Source organism: Mustela putorius, unplaced genomic scaffold, assembly GCF_011764305.1.
Source record: "Mustela putorius furo isolate JIRA1106 unplaced genomic scaffold, ASM1176430v1.1 tig00003867_pilon_pilon_pilon, whole genome shotgun sequence".
In the NCBI taxonomy this organism is placed as follows: domain Eukaryota; kingdom Metazoa; phylum Chordata; class Mammalia; order Carnivora; family Mustelidae; genus Mustela; species Mustela putorius.
The window spans coordinates 33,920,731-33,934,993 of NW_025422019.1; the positions used below are offsets into that span (position 1 = coordinate 33,920,731).

The following is a 14,263-nucleotide window of genomic DNA, read 5'->3' on the forward strand; positions in this document are numbered from 1 at the left end:
AAATAAATAAAATCTTAAAAAAAAAAAAAAGAAGAAGAAGAAGAAGAAGAAGAAGAAAGAAAGAAAGAAAAGGAAAGGAAAGGAAAAAGAAAAACTGGCTTGACTTAACGTGTGGTAGTGTTTTCTAACATCCTTAAAATCTGATAATTGGAATAAACCTGAATTTCTCATTAAAATTTTTTTAAAAAAGCAGTATAGGCAAATTTCTTGCGGAGAGCAAAAAAGCCATCTGTGCTTTGTACCCAAAGTAATCGGTAGGCAGTTCGGATAGCAGGCTATAGCCCTGTTGATGACTCTATTTCCTAAAAGAAAATAGGTAATTAGGTGTCCCTTTTGCTTTTATTAAGAAAGACATGATTGGGAATTTCTGCATTTATTTTCATAGAACATTTCACCTGATTCTCAGTTTGTGGTACCCTGTGCTATTGCAATTGTGATTTAATGATGAAGAAATAAATAGAATGGGCTAAACACTCCTGGAAATAAATGCATGCACTTTAGTGCCACTGAGTGATTGGAAGGTTTGACAACCTAGGGCACAAGGGCCCCCACGTTTACACAGCCTGACATATATTGGCAGCGTTCCATGACCATGTAACTTGCATCTCATTTCCACCAATTTTCCCTATGAGTGCAGGATGAAGGGCAGAAGTATATGTTTCTCAAATACATATGTATTTTACTTTTTACTAGGAAATTTTCAAACACATATGGAAAAGAGAGATTATTACCAACATGAACAAGTTGGTTTCATCAATAATTCCATTCATTACCTCCCTACTCCAGAACATTTTTGAAGCAAATTCTATACAACAGATCATTTTCTCTATAAACACTTTAGTATAAATCTCTAAAATATAGCTGTTTTTAAAATAAACTATAATATTACCAAAATATTGTTTCCATGTATTAGAGATTAACTTTTACATGATTCATGTACCTATGCTTTATATAATCAACAAATAATTCCCAGAAGCATATATCTTGGGTTTTTTTCATGAATTAAAAAGAATTAATTAGCTAAACAGTCCTTCAGTGACAAAGTATTTGTGGACTATTTGTAGAGTATTCACAAGGAGAGAAAGAGTGCATGTATGTATTTATGTGTATAGATATAGTCATTACCTCTTTACTTAGAATATATTCTGTATAACAAATAATATGGTTGTTGTTTTTTTTTCCAATTGGCTTAAGATATATTGGCAGTTTTGTGTATTACCCAAGGAACAGAAACCAGAACTTCATGCCCACAGAGTGCCAGGAGAATTGGTAGGACCTTAGATGAAAGTTGCTTCATGGTGCTTCTGGGGCTATTGGACACTAGAAGCCAAGAATTCCAAGACCAGCAAAAAGAAGCACTCTTGGCTAGCACCCAATGTGTAGAGCCCCTCTCTGTAAGGAACTAAATGGGATTGAACTGAAAAGCAAAGAACTGTTCCTCAAAAGCCTTGAACTGCATTCATTCCAAGTACCATGGACAAAATTCACATCTGCTGCATATGTTTACATGCTCATTTGATTCAAGCTGCAATGGGTGTAGATGGCAAAAGGAAACTTCCTCCTCCCTCTACTATATACTCTGCAAATTCATACAGCATACTAAAAAGGGTTGAGAAACACTGAGCTGAGATATAAATTCTCCCTCTCAAGAATTATAAATACATATGGATGATAAATGTATACTCAGATCATATGTGTAATGAATTAAATTGTATATTGTAATTTTAACTCGATATTAAATGGACTTTTGAAAAGCATAATATTTTCACCTTGTAAATTAATATTTTGAAGCATATGGAACTGGCTGAGTGTTACAATAAGTCCTCTCAGTCATGTTTTATGGATATCAGAGAGCTGTGATGAAAGGCTTATCAGTCTATGAATTGCTTTTTACATAAATACAGCTTTTACCCAAAGATCATTCAGTAGGTCTAAAGATGAAACCACTGTAATTGTTTATTAAATTATCCTGGAGAAGTGAGTTGGGGGAAATTAGAGGGAGAGACAAACCATGAGAGACTGTGGACTCTGAGAAACAAACTGAGGGTTTGGGAGGGGAAGGGAGTGGGGGGTTGGGTGAGCCTGGTGCTGGGTATTAAGGAGGGCATGTATTGCGTGGAGCACTGGGTGTGATGCATAAACAATGAATGCTGGAACATTGAAAAGAAATAAAATAAAATAAAATGGGAAAAAAACCTTTAAAAAATAAAACGCAATCCTTCTTTAAATTAAAAAAAAAAAAATGTCCTGTAGATTCAGAATCTTGGCAAACAGGAAAAGAAAGCACATGATGCCATTAAAAATAGCCATTTATAAAAAGTAGATTTTGAAACAACTGGTAGAGAGCAGTAGGAGCCATAAATTGCAGAAGTGAGTTAAATGAATCTTGATGTGATGGGAGTCTGTGATTTGCCAGGAGGAGGCTAGCAAGAAGAGAGGGAGTGGAGCTTTGTGTGTTATTAATCTCCCAACCAGATGTCTTTGTCTCACTGGAAAGCAGGTATCATGGTATCTTGTGTGAAGATATTGTGTGGTTCTTTCTTTCTCTATGATGAGCTGTAAAGATAAAAATGAAAATACCAAAAATGAAATTTTGCACATGTAACCAACAAGGCGTTAATGGTGGAATAAATGTTCGATGAGAACCAAGAGATCTGAGCTCAGACCTGACACTGGCTCCTCCTCTATCACAGGAGATTTTCCCTGGTGGAAGAATTTCAGGCAGCTGCCGGTGACTAGATGGAAACTTGCTCTTTGGCCTGCCCTTCTTGCTCCACGGGGTGTCCTGCTGGGCCTTTCCATCTGCTTTTTCCATCAGCAGAGCCATGCCAGATTAGCCGGTTTTATATGTATCTGAATGTACTTCTTGCAAAAAACCAGGTGAGCCCATTAAGGGTGCCATCTGTTTGGGTCTTCATTTATTCATTCATCAATATTTACCCAATTGAGCATCTACTATGTGCCAGGAACTCTGTTAGGTGCTGGGAATGCAGTAGTAAACAAGACAGACACAGTCTCTGCTTTAATGTGGATTACAGTTTAACAAGGGAAGCAATTTAATTGTGGTATCTCCTACAAAGGAAACTGCAAAATTTAACAGGGGAGCCAATTATAATTATAATAAATGCTACAAAGGAAAACAATATAAAGAAAAGTATAGACCAGTGCTTTTGAAACTAAAGTTGCAACTCATTAGAGGAGCATGAAATCAATTTAGTGAGACAAGAGCAGCATGCCTTTATGTAATGGAATGAATTGGGAGAGGAAGAAATAGAAAAGGGAAGACTAGAGTGTATCAGGTGTAATAAGAGGAAGTACTGCTTCAAGAATTAATACGTATCTGTGTGTGTGCACACGTGTGCGTGCCTGGGTACTGCCTACAGGCAGTCGAGGTTCCCAGGCTAGCCCGGGTGGCCCCTGCTGGGTGTCCACCCCTGTTGCAGCGCATTTGCCCATGGTCTGCTTCTGATTAAGGTGAATCACAGTGACATTCCAAGCTCCAATAAAGACTGTCCCAAACTTGGAGGAAAAAGAAAAAAAAGGAATTAACATGGAGATGAAAAAAAATTATTTCTGCCTCAGGATCATGGTGGAAAAAGTTTTAAGGCCATTGACTTAAACACACTGTGGAAACTGTAACAGTCATACGTATCATTTCCTGCTCCTAACACAGCTACTTCATTAGAGCCTACCACACCCTAGGCTGCACAGCCTTGCTCCACAATTCTTGAATAGTCAGTGTATTACTAACAATCCATCAGATTTACCTGTAAGGATCTTGAAACTGAGACGCTGGAAATCTGAGTCCATCGGATGTAGAAATTAGAGCTAAAAGATCAAATAAAAGTCAACGTGAGGTGGTCAGATAGGTCCGTGTGCAAGATGGATAAGCTCAGGAAACTGATTCAGAGATAGAAGAATGGAGAAAACACCCACAGAGGGAGACAGAAACAGAACAAGGAAGCGCCGTTCCTGACAGCGGGTTTAGAATCTTGACTTGACATATTTACTCTTCTCAGATGCCATAAGGTCTTCATATTTTTCGCTGAACACTATTTCCCTTTTCACATGAGCTATTTGAACATATTAATTTTCTTACAACTAAGAGTCTTTTCTGGAAAAAAACTGGTATAAACTTCATGTTTACTTTTGATTCCTGTTAATATCAGTGATAATGTATCCACCAAAAAATGAGCAGAATATCATTTGTTTAAAAAGACCAGGGAAAGAAAGCCAGTCCTTTAGCCATAGAGGCTTTGCAAACAAGTCCTCAATCATTTTCTAATATCTAGATTGAGAATTTTCAGCCTTTTATGTTGTATCTTTCAAATAAATTATTTTCTACATTGGCTTCACAGTATTCTCAGCAGTACAGTGATCCATTTTTAGATACAGAACAGAGAAACTGGCTCCCTTCCAGGTCACTCCTATGTTAATGACACATCCACAATAATCTGAATGAACTAAACTGAGTTATTCAGTGTTTGCTTACAACAGAGTCTGTCTGTTTCTTTTATTGTGAATGGCACAATGGCTCAAAAATGAAGATGCCACTGATAGAAAACACCCTGTGTTCATTCACTTTGAGCTTTGTTTGCTGCTTGAACTTGATTACAACTGACATCCATTGAGGAATATAAAAACACCCATTCTCCCTTTAGTCATTCAGGCACATAATGAGTTTTAACAAAACACAGAGGAATCCAAGAATCTGCATCACCCAGAGAGTGCCCTTGAAACGAAGCCTTACTTTTTATTAGAACACAATGTTATCCACATTAAGGGGAAAAAGGTGTAAACTTGTACTCTGCAATTGAGGCTTTACTTAGACATCCTATTTTTCCTATGCTTAGGAAAATTAAATTCAAAGACATCAAAACTGTTGAATAAAACACAGAAAATATTTTCTCTTAAGGGGAGGAGAGGGGAGGGAATGGCTGTGAATTAGTCCCAAGTTAGAAAAGACAAATTTTTCAAGTCGATTTCTAAAAATGACATCTTATCAACTAAAAAAAACTTTAAAAATCAAAGATGGTAAGAACATAAAATAAAGAATAGAAAACTGTAAGAAAGAACAATAAATCTAGACAACGCGTTGTGTTCTGATGGACTAGATAGTTGCATTACAGAGTCTGGGGTGTCCTGATGCTAATACAACCAGCCAGGATTGTATTGTATCAGATCATTTGTTCCCTCCACATCCTCAGACTGAATCCAACCCCTACTAACCATCTTACAAACACATGTAGGCTGGTAAAACAGGAAAACCCAATGCCATCATCAAATAATAATTAACAGCTAAAAAGGGGTGCCTTGGTGGCTCGGGTCAGTTAAGCATCCAGTTCTTGCTTTTGACTCAGGTCATGATCTCATGTGTCTTGAGATTGTGCCTGGAATTGGGCTCCATGTTCTTCTGGGGGTCAGCCTCAGAGTCTCTCCCTCTGCTCCTTCCCTCATTCTCAGGCATGTTCTCTCTCTCTAAAATAAATAAATCCTCAAAAAAAAAAAAAATTAAACTAGCCCCCATCAATACCCAAAAGCAACATCTTAGTGTGAAAAATCAGCTAATTATTATTAGAGCAAAATACAGCTTTATAATCTTATTTGTCATTTACTAAGTTCCAAGAGGAGTCTGGGAAATAGACGACATTCTCTACTATTTTGACATCCTTCTATTTTTTCTAACTAGTTTATTCTAAAGAAATGATGGGGAAAGTGAGTATCATATTGCCCTGGTATAGGACCAATAACTCAGCTAAACAATGTGCTTCTACATAGACTCTATTTAAAGAGGAGAGGGAGAGAGTTGCTGGGGGGTGGGGGCGGTGGGCAGTAGGGATAGGGTCACTGTGTTATGGACATTGGGGAAGGTATGTGCTATGGTCAGTGCTGTGAAGTGTGTAAGACTGATGATTCACAGGCCTGTACCCCTGAAGCAAATAATACATTATGTGCCAATAAAAATTAATTAATCAATTAATTAATTGAGTAAAATAAGTAAATAAGTAAAGATGAGAAGTATTATTAGTCTCTCCCAGCCAATCATATTTTTTCCTCACCTGCAGGATTCATCCTAGGCCTGATCTGAATTCTATACTACATGGAGAAGTAAACGTCTCTGGATTCCTAAGTGATTAGCATGAACCCAATAACCAGCGTGAATCATGTCTGACCCTAAGTAGGAGCATACTCAACACTGTTTAACTAAGCTGGGGAGAGTCCACAAAACTCAGGCTGGAGATTTCCTTTCTAGTCATAGATCTTTTATTTTATTTTATATTTAAAGATTGTATTTATTTATTTGACACATAGAGAGAGGGAGGGAAAGAGAGAGCACAAGCGGGAGAGGCAGCAGGCAAAAGGAGAGGGAGCAGTAGGCTTCCCCCTGAACAGAGAGCTGGATGTGGGGCTCAATCCCAGGACCCTGACATCAAGACCTTAGCCAAAGGCAGCTGTTTAACTGACTGAGCCACCCAGGTGCCCCTTTCTAGTCATAGGTCTTATAAGTAGGGACTTCAAGTCCGACAAAAACATGAGAAATATCCAGTGTCAACCAGATATCATTTTAAAATTTGTGAGCAGCTAAAATTAGGACAACTAAAGGTTCTAAGCTATTATCAAATTTTAAAATCTTTAAATTTGTTTCAAAGAGCTATTTTATACTTTAGAATCTCATTAAGATCAAAAGTGAGTTAGAAGAGAAAGCCCTGCTCATATCTTAGAAGACAAAGCAATGCAAAATCAATCAAATCATTATCCTAATTAGAGCTTGCAGACTTCTCTGAACACATTAAAGAATGAAGCAATCTGTGAAACTCTAATCCAGGGTCATGGGCTGTAGGATCATCCTGCCTGAGTCCCTGAGTCATTGGTTTTGCCACTACACATGTGGCTCATTGTGTTGCATCAAAGTCTTCCACAGAATCTGAACAGCGAGCCAATGCAAATATCTAATCATAGGTAACCTCAGGTAACTGGGATGGCCACCATCTGACCTAGGGAGTTCATGTCTTTCAACTCCAAGGACTTAAAACTAAGTATGAAAATGTTTAAGAAAATTAAAACCATGATATTAATATTTTGTGTTAGAAAGAAGTCTGCCAATATTTGGTATTTTCTGTACTTTTAGTGTTTAAAAGAGTTAGGTCTATTAGAGTGCCAGTCTTATGATTCCAATTGAAAGCATATAATTTAGGTTTAGACTTATGACTTTAAGTTGATATATTACTAAGATTATACAAAGCATTGAGAATCTAGGCTCAACATATTTCTAAGTTTCACTTACAGTTATTTAAAAAAACAGTGTTTGGGAAGTATTATTAAGTCAAAGGAACTGGTATACAGACAATAAAATATATAAATATAAAAGCACTTTATAATATTTGAATATATTTAAATTAGACCAAATATTCAAGAATCTTTAAATGTGATTAACATTTTCTAAACATATAAGCCAATTGATAGTATATGTAAGCTAAACTTAAAAGCCTAAAAAATAATTAGGTATTACGAATTTTTAAAACCAAAAGCAAACTCGTGAATGATCGTCTATGAACACAACAATTACACTGTATAATACCAAACATTTCACATTAGCACTTTGGATTTGGGAGTGTGAAAACTGGAAGGTTTCCCCCGGAGAATTAAAATCTTTAGGGTTAATTATAACCCTGATTGCTATGTGTATCAGAATTTTAAAATGTACTTCCATAGCACTGAATGGGCTGGGTGATTGTGCATTCTTACGTAATATCTCACACCTAAAACCAGTGTTCTACGTAAAAATTATGGGGGAAAAAGAAAAAAAGAAGAAGAAGAAAAGAAATTATGGGATTTCAATCTAATATCCACAGATCAGGGAAATGGAGCAAACTGAAATCACACAGATCATAGTGACTTCTGGGAACTCTGTAGCTCAGGTGTGGCTGACCATAGAGTACAAACAAGGACAGCTCTAACCCCATAACATACTTAAACACAGAAATCAGACATTCAGGAACATAGAATTTTTGTAGAACTATAAGTAACCTTAGAGAGATTATCTATTTCACTTTATCAACAGCAGAGCTGTCCATCTCAAATCTAAAAGGTTGCATTTTTTTAAGATTTATTTATTGATTTTAGAGAGAGCAAGTGCACATGGGAGTGCATGAAGAAGGAGAGAATCTTTTCAAGCAGACTCCTCACTGAGCACAGACCTCAGTGTGGGGCTTGATCCCACGACCCATGAGAACGCAACCTGAGCGGAAACCAAGAGTCAGACATTTAACCAACCAAGCCACCCAGGTGCCCCTATAAGAGCTTGTTAAATGCCGAGCACAAATTAGAACTCTGTATTAATTGGCTAAATATTTTAAACTACTAGAATCATCACAGCTTTCCCATAGAACACTTGGCACTTCTTGATGAAAAAGGAGATGCAATTACAGTATCATAATTAACAAATAAAAACAAGGAAACAACAAATGGTGTTTGAAAAGATGTTGACAAGAACTGGTTGAATCCTCAGAGGAGGTTGAAATTGAGTCGGTTAGATCCACTGAATGGTAATACAAGAGTAACCTGGAATGCAAAGAATATTTCCAATCTGGAATAATCCGCATAAGGATACTACACACTTCCTCCTACATAACGGAAGAAAGAAAGTAGGAAAAACACTCGTACTCTTTGCTTGGTTCAGGAAATCTGGTAGAGTTGTATTTCTAAATATTTGTCATTCAGGCTCAACCTTCACAATTTTGCCATATCCTCATCACTGTTGTGTCCTATTAGTTACTTAACATTTTTCTTTAAGTCAAATTTAGCTTTTTCCTATATATATTATTACAGTGTAGATATAGATATAGATACTAGGTATTTTATATATGTATGTATGTATGTGTATGCATATATATATATGCACACACATACTAAATATAAGAAAATACCAGGCAAGGAAAGCAATAGTGTTTTTGATCAGGAATTGCCAAATGCACGAAAGTTTTCTCTAGCTGCCAGCAGGAAAGCCATTGGGCATTTGTCCTTCCTCTAAAAGGACCATTTACACTAAAAGTGCAGTTCAGCAAATATGAGCACTTACTCCATGTCAAGTCCAATCCTGTGTGGGACCGGAGGTTCATCCTTGTCCTCCAGGAAGCTAGAATGTAACAGCAAGTGAATTGATTATTTGGAGAAAAAAATACCAATCTTATCTTAATAAATATTCTTATTATGACCAAATCTTAACATGCACTTTCTCCTGAAACTGATTAGAGTATCATTAAGGACAGGCTGATTCCTGACAAAGCAGATTGAGAAGCCCAGAATTAAATTTTCCCAAAAAGGAACCAGGTGGGAAGAATCCTGTATGATATATTAAGATCTAAAATAGGTACTGAAATAATGTGTACAGTGGGAGCATAATTATACAAATATATGTATATTTATGCATAAAATAAAGATTAGAAGGAAGTACACCAAGATATCAAAATATTAACAGTAATTATCTCTGCATGTTGGAATTACACATGAGTTTTATTCCCATACCTATAATTTTTATATTGTACAAGTTTTATTCAGTGAGATTATATTTTTTTGGATATCAGAAATAGAATTTCTTTTTCACTTTACCCTTGATTCCCATTTACCTAAGACTTTTTTATTAGAGAGGTTCTTTGTGTGTTATGTGTGTTTTTAAATAAAGGCTGCCTCTCTTTAAAAGAAAAAGCAACGGGCTCTTAAGAAGTTTAATTCCTTGTTCTCTGTTAGAGCCTTACCCTTTTCTTCTCCATATGTTTGCACTCCTTCTGACTTGAAGGTATGTTCCTTCATTTCCACATGTGAAACTGGTATCTACAAGGTCTTCCATTAAGCTCAAAATTCTAAGAAATTTCTTCTTCTGACATTCCATAGCATCTTATTTGCAACTTATTTATGACACTTTCTACATTTTCAACATGAATTACAGAATCAGAGAATCTTAGAACTCAAAAAGATCATGAAGAACACCTCATTCAACTTACTTGGCAAATGGAAAAACTGAGACCCAATTAAAATTATGTGACATACTTCAATTTGCACAGTGAGTTAGATATAGCATTAAGACCAGATGCCAGGCTCCATCTAGGATCCCAGTCCCTGTTCCTCCTATTTACACAGATTTATGCTTACTTGGAGTGAGTGGGTAAATATTTTTGCTAAGGTGAATGGCAAACTTTGTCAACTAAGAGTCTTACCTTGTGATTTTGTCTAGCATAGCATAAGGTAGCCACGCATTGACTGGGTTTCTCTTTTTCTTTCTTCTTGCTCCAGCATGCCCTCTGTTTTGGCCCAGAGAGAGGAGAAATACAGTCCATAAAGATGATGACAAAAATTTGGGTATCAGATTTGGGCACTCCACATAGAGCAACAAAAAAATCCATTTTTATGAATCTGATATTTTCAGCACTGGCCTTCTCTACACTCTCCTAGTCAGATACCTAAATCTCCTCTCTACCTACCCTCTTCCAATCACTGTATTTGTTAGTATAATGGAAAATCTCACATTATGGGCAGCTGAACAATGCTGATTTCCAAATCCAGCAAGCAATTTTCTTAATTATTTCATAGGAAAAGTGCTTTTAGTACATTCATAACCCACTCAAAGGGATTCTTCAACTTTCTTTCAACCTACACTTCTCCACATTATACGCTGACCCCTCCAAAACATCTTCCACATAATAGAATCCAGACTTACAACAGATAAGCACTCATTTCAAGTTACCTAATAGCAATACAGCTTTTTAAGCAACAGTTCTGTTTATTTATTATTACATAATCATTCAAAGACTTTATTACATTTCCTGTCACAGTATAGGAAATGGGAAAAAAATGCACATGCAGCTCTACTATAATTAAAGCAATTGAGGGGAAAAATGGCAATCTCTAGGTATACCAAAAACAACACAGTCAGACACTCATTAGATTTAGAAAGACCCCTGCGTTTATAATTGTGAAGGAAATTAAACAATATATTCAAAAGTCTGAAAATATATTATCAAATATTTTCTTAAATGCAATATTTTTTAACATTGTTTCAATTATCTGGGAAAGGAAACCTCTTTATAACATGTAAGTCGTTCTCAGATGCCAGACAGGCTCCAGTAAATCATCTATTAATTCTCTTTGACGTTTTGTTCTTGAATAAAGGAACTTACTTCTGCACCAGCTCCCTGGGCTTTCTACCCTTTCTAAAATATTGGTTCTTCCCCCTTTTGTTCAGAAGCCAAATGATTAGTTTCAGGCTCATGACTGATTTCCCATTGTTCCATTCACTCTAACCTCTCCTCATTGCGCCAACAATCTGGACCCCAGAGGGATTTGTCACAGTTCTCCAATTCTCTTTCTCCCTTGGCAGCAATTTTTTATTTGATTTTTCTTTTTCTTTACTTTTATAAAAAAAGAAAAATTCTCACTTTAACACTTCCTTTTAAATTGTCCTTTGGTTATGAGAGGAGGAAAGGGCCTTAACTTCTTGGAACTCCACAACGTTGACAGGAAACGCTGGTGCTCATCTCTTTCTGCTACAAGCCAGAGATATGGAAATGATAGTCTTAAAAATGGTATTTTTAGGGTGCCTGGGTGGCTCAGTCATTAAGCATCTGTCTTTGGCTTGGGTCATGATCCCACTGGGATCGAGCCCCACATCCAGCCCCACGTTGGGCTCCCTGGTCAGCGGGAAGCCTGCTTCTCTCTCTCCCACTCCCCCTGCTTGTGTTCCTGGTCTCACTCTCGCTCTCTCTCTCCTGCAACTAAATAAATAAAATCTTTTTCTTAAAAAAAAAAAGCCTTTTGATTTGTATTTGTATCTATTCATCATGATGATAAATTCAGTTTGATTCTGCCATAGAAGCTATTTTTTAAAAATCACCAACGAAGTAAAAACAACAGTTACCAAAAAAAAAAAAAAAATCTCTGGAAAGGAATGTGAAAATGATACTTTGTTCTCAAATAAATGGTATGACTTTCAGATAACAAAGTACATACAGCAATAGAACAAATATAACTATTGAAATCATTCCAGGGTGAAGGGCAGTGGGAGATGCAGGTTTCCAGTTATGGAATGAATAAATCACAGGAATAAAAGGCACAGCCTAGGGAATATAGTCAATGGTATTATAATACCATTGTGTGGTAAAAGACGGTAGCTACACTTGTGAGCACAGTATAACATATAAAGAAGTTGAATCACTATGCCATACACTTGAAATTAATGTAACACTGTATGTCAACTATACTCAAATAAAAAAAAAATTTTAAGGAAATTATTCTGAATGGTGAAATTTGTTGCCATCATTTCTAGTAATAGCATCAGTGACCACAGCAGTATATAATGGAAATCATATTTAATCTTCACAACTCTCTGTGAGGCATATGGTTCTTACCCTTCTTTTTCTAATATATATTAGGAAACAGGCTCAGAGATGCTACTTAATGCCTGATGTCACATAGCAGAGCCAAAATGGAAATCCATGCACAGCTGGGAAGGCCTGAATGCAAGAAGAAAGTGAGACAAATGAATTCTGTATTGGACTATCATTCAAAATCTAAGAATTTACCAAAAACAACACACTAAAAAAAAAATCTCACTTAAGTTGAAATCACATCTTTTCTGGTATAGATTTTGAGCATGTAGTTTGTAGGATAATACAGTAAATGAAAACATAACCCATAACAGCCATTTTTGTAAACTATAAATATGATCATACACAGGAACTATTCCAGAGGATAAAACAACAAAATTTAAAAGTTTTCCAAAAGTCACCTGATAAAGTTATCAACACTATTGAGAATTTTATTTTTATATTAAATTAACAAATATGGTAAAATCAGTAAGAATTTGCCAATGTTATAATTCAACACTGATTTGTAATAATTTGAATATCCATACCCTCTTTATGTTCTCTGACGTTGATGAAAGATATCCTGTAGTTATTTGGTTTGCTTCCAAAGGATTCTTTGTTTAGAAATAAAATTATTTTCTACAGTCTTCTTTCCCCTTAAGATTTCTAAATCAACACAGTAGTAACTGTGTTGAGAACTCTCTCTCTCTCTCTTTAAAGATTTTATTTATTTGAGAAACAGAGCAAGAGAGAGCACAAGAGCAGGGGCAGAGGGAGAGAGGGGGAAGCAGACTCCCCTGCTGAGCAGGGAGTCTGACACGGCTTGATTCCAGGACCCTGGGGCCATAACCCCACGACCCTGGGATCATGATTGGAGCCAAAGGCAGATGCTTCACTGACTAAGCCACCCAGGTGCCGTCTCTCTTTTTTCTTATTTATATACCTATAATAGCATTAGCTCATTTTTAATAATTTAAAATAAATCTGTGCCTTAAATCTCTTGATTTGGGGAAGATAAAGACAACTAAATTTTGAGATAGAGAATTTAGAAGGGACAGAACCTCTTTTTCTTGCCAAAACATGATCTCCTATTACACAATTAAATGAGAAATCTTCAAAAAGCTTAACTGATGGGGCGCCTGGGTGGCTCAGTGGGTTAAGCCGCTGCCTTCGGCTCAGGTCATGATCTCAGAGTCCTGGGATCGAGTCCCGCATCGGGCTGTCTGCTCAGCAGAGAGCCTGCTTCCCTCTCTCTCTCTCTGCCTGCCTCTCCATCTACTTGTGATTTCTCTCTGTCAAATAAAAAATAAAATAAAAAAAATCTAAAAAAAAAAAAAAAAAAAAAAAAAAAAAAAGCTTAACTGACATCCTGGGCACCTCTGAGCTCAACAGCATAATATTTTGATAAGGAAAGTTGTGAACAGATGAGATACATATGGATTATGTTTCCCTTGAAATGCTCAGGGTTTTAAAAACTAACAGATAATGTGCCTTGAGCTTTCGTCCAATTCTCCATTCTTGTGAAATGCAACAACCCTGAACACAGATCTCTCCCTCACTTAGGATTATGAACGAGTCTGGAAACACAAGTCACATAGCACAGCAGATCTGTAACTTAGGGCACATAAAAATCCCCGGTACACCAAATCTACTCTGTATATTCAGATGTGTAATTCAAGCCCAAGAGACACATCAGAAAGTAAAGGGTGATAGAGAAAAAAGCAAGAGGCAAATGAAACAAATATGACACAAGAGCATTGTAAGGGTTTTATTGTACTGTGAGTCCACAGTGCTCGATTTTGCAAAATTCCTGAACATTGAAACAAGATGAATTAAATGTGATTAGCTTAAGAAACAATACTAAAAGAGGGCATTTTTTCCTTATGGTCAATGGCCACAAACAC

At 36.5% G+C, this 14,263-nt stretch overlaps 1 long non-coding RNA gene across 1 annotated transcript; it reads right to left on the minus strand.

Annotated features, from left to right (window-relative positions):
* Positions 1-2,235: 2,235 nt before the first annotated feature.
* Positions 2,236-12,506, minus strand: LOC123387924. The gene is made up of 5 exons (XR_006602421.1): positions 12,402-12,506; positions 10,215-10,298; positions 9,080-9,136; positions 2,667-3,828; positions 2,236-2,556 (listed from the first exon to the last, which is right to left on the minus strand). It is a non-coding gene; the product is annotated as an uncharacterized LOC123387924 (long non-coding RNA).
* Positions 12,507-14,263: the final 1,757 nt, after the last annotated feature.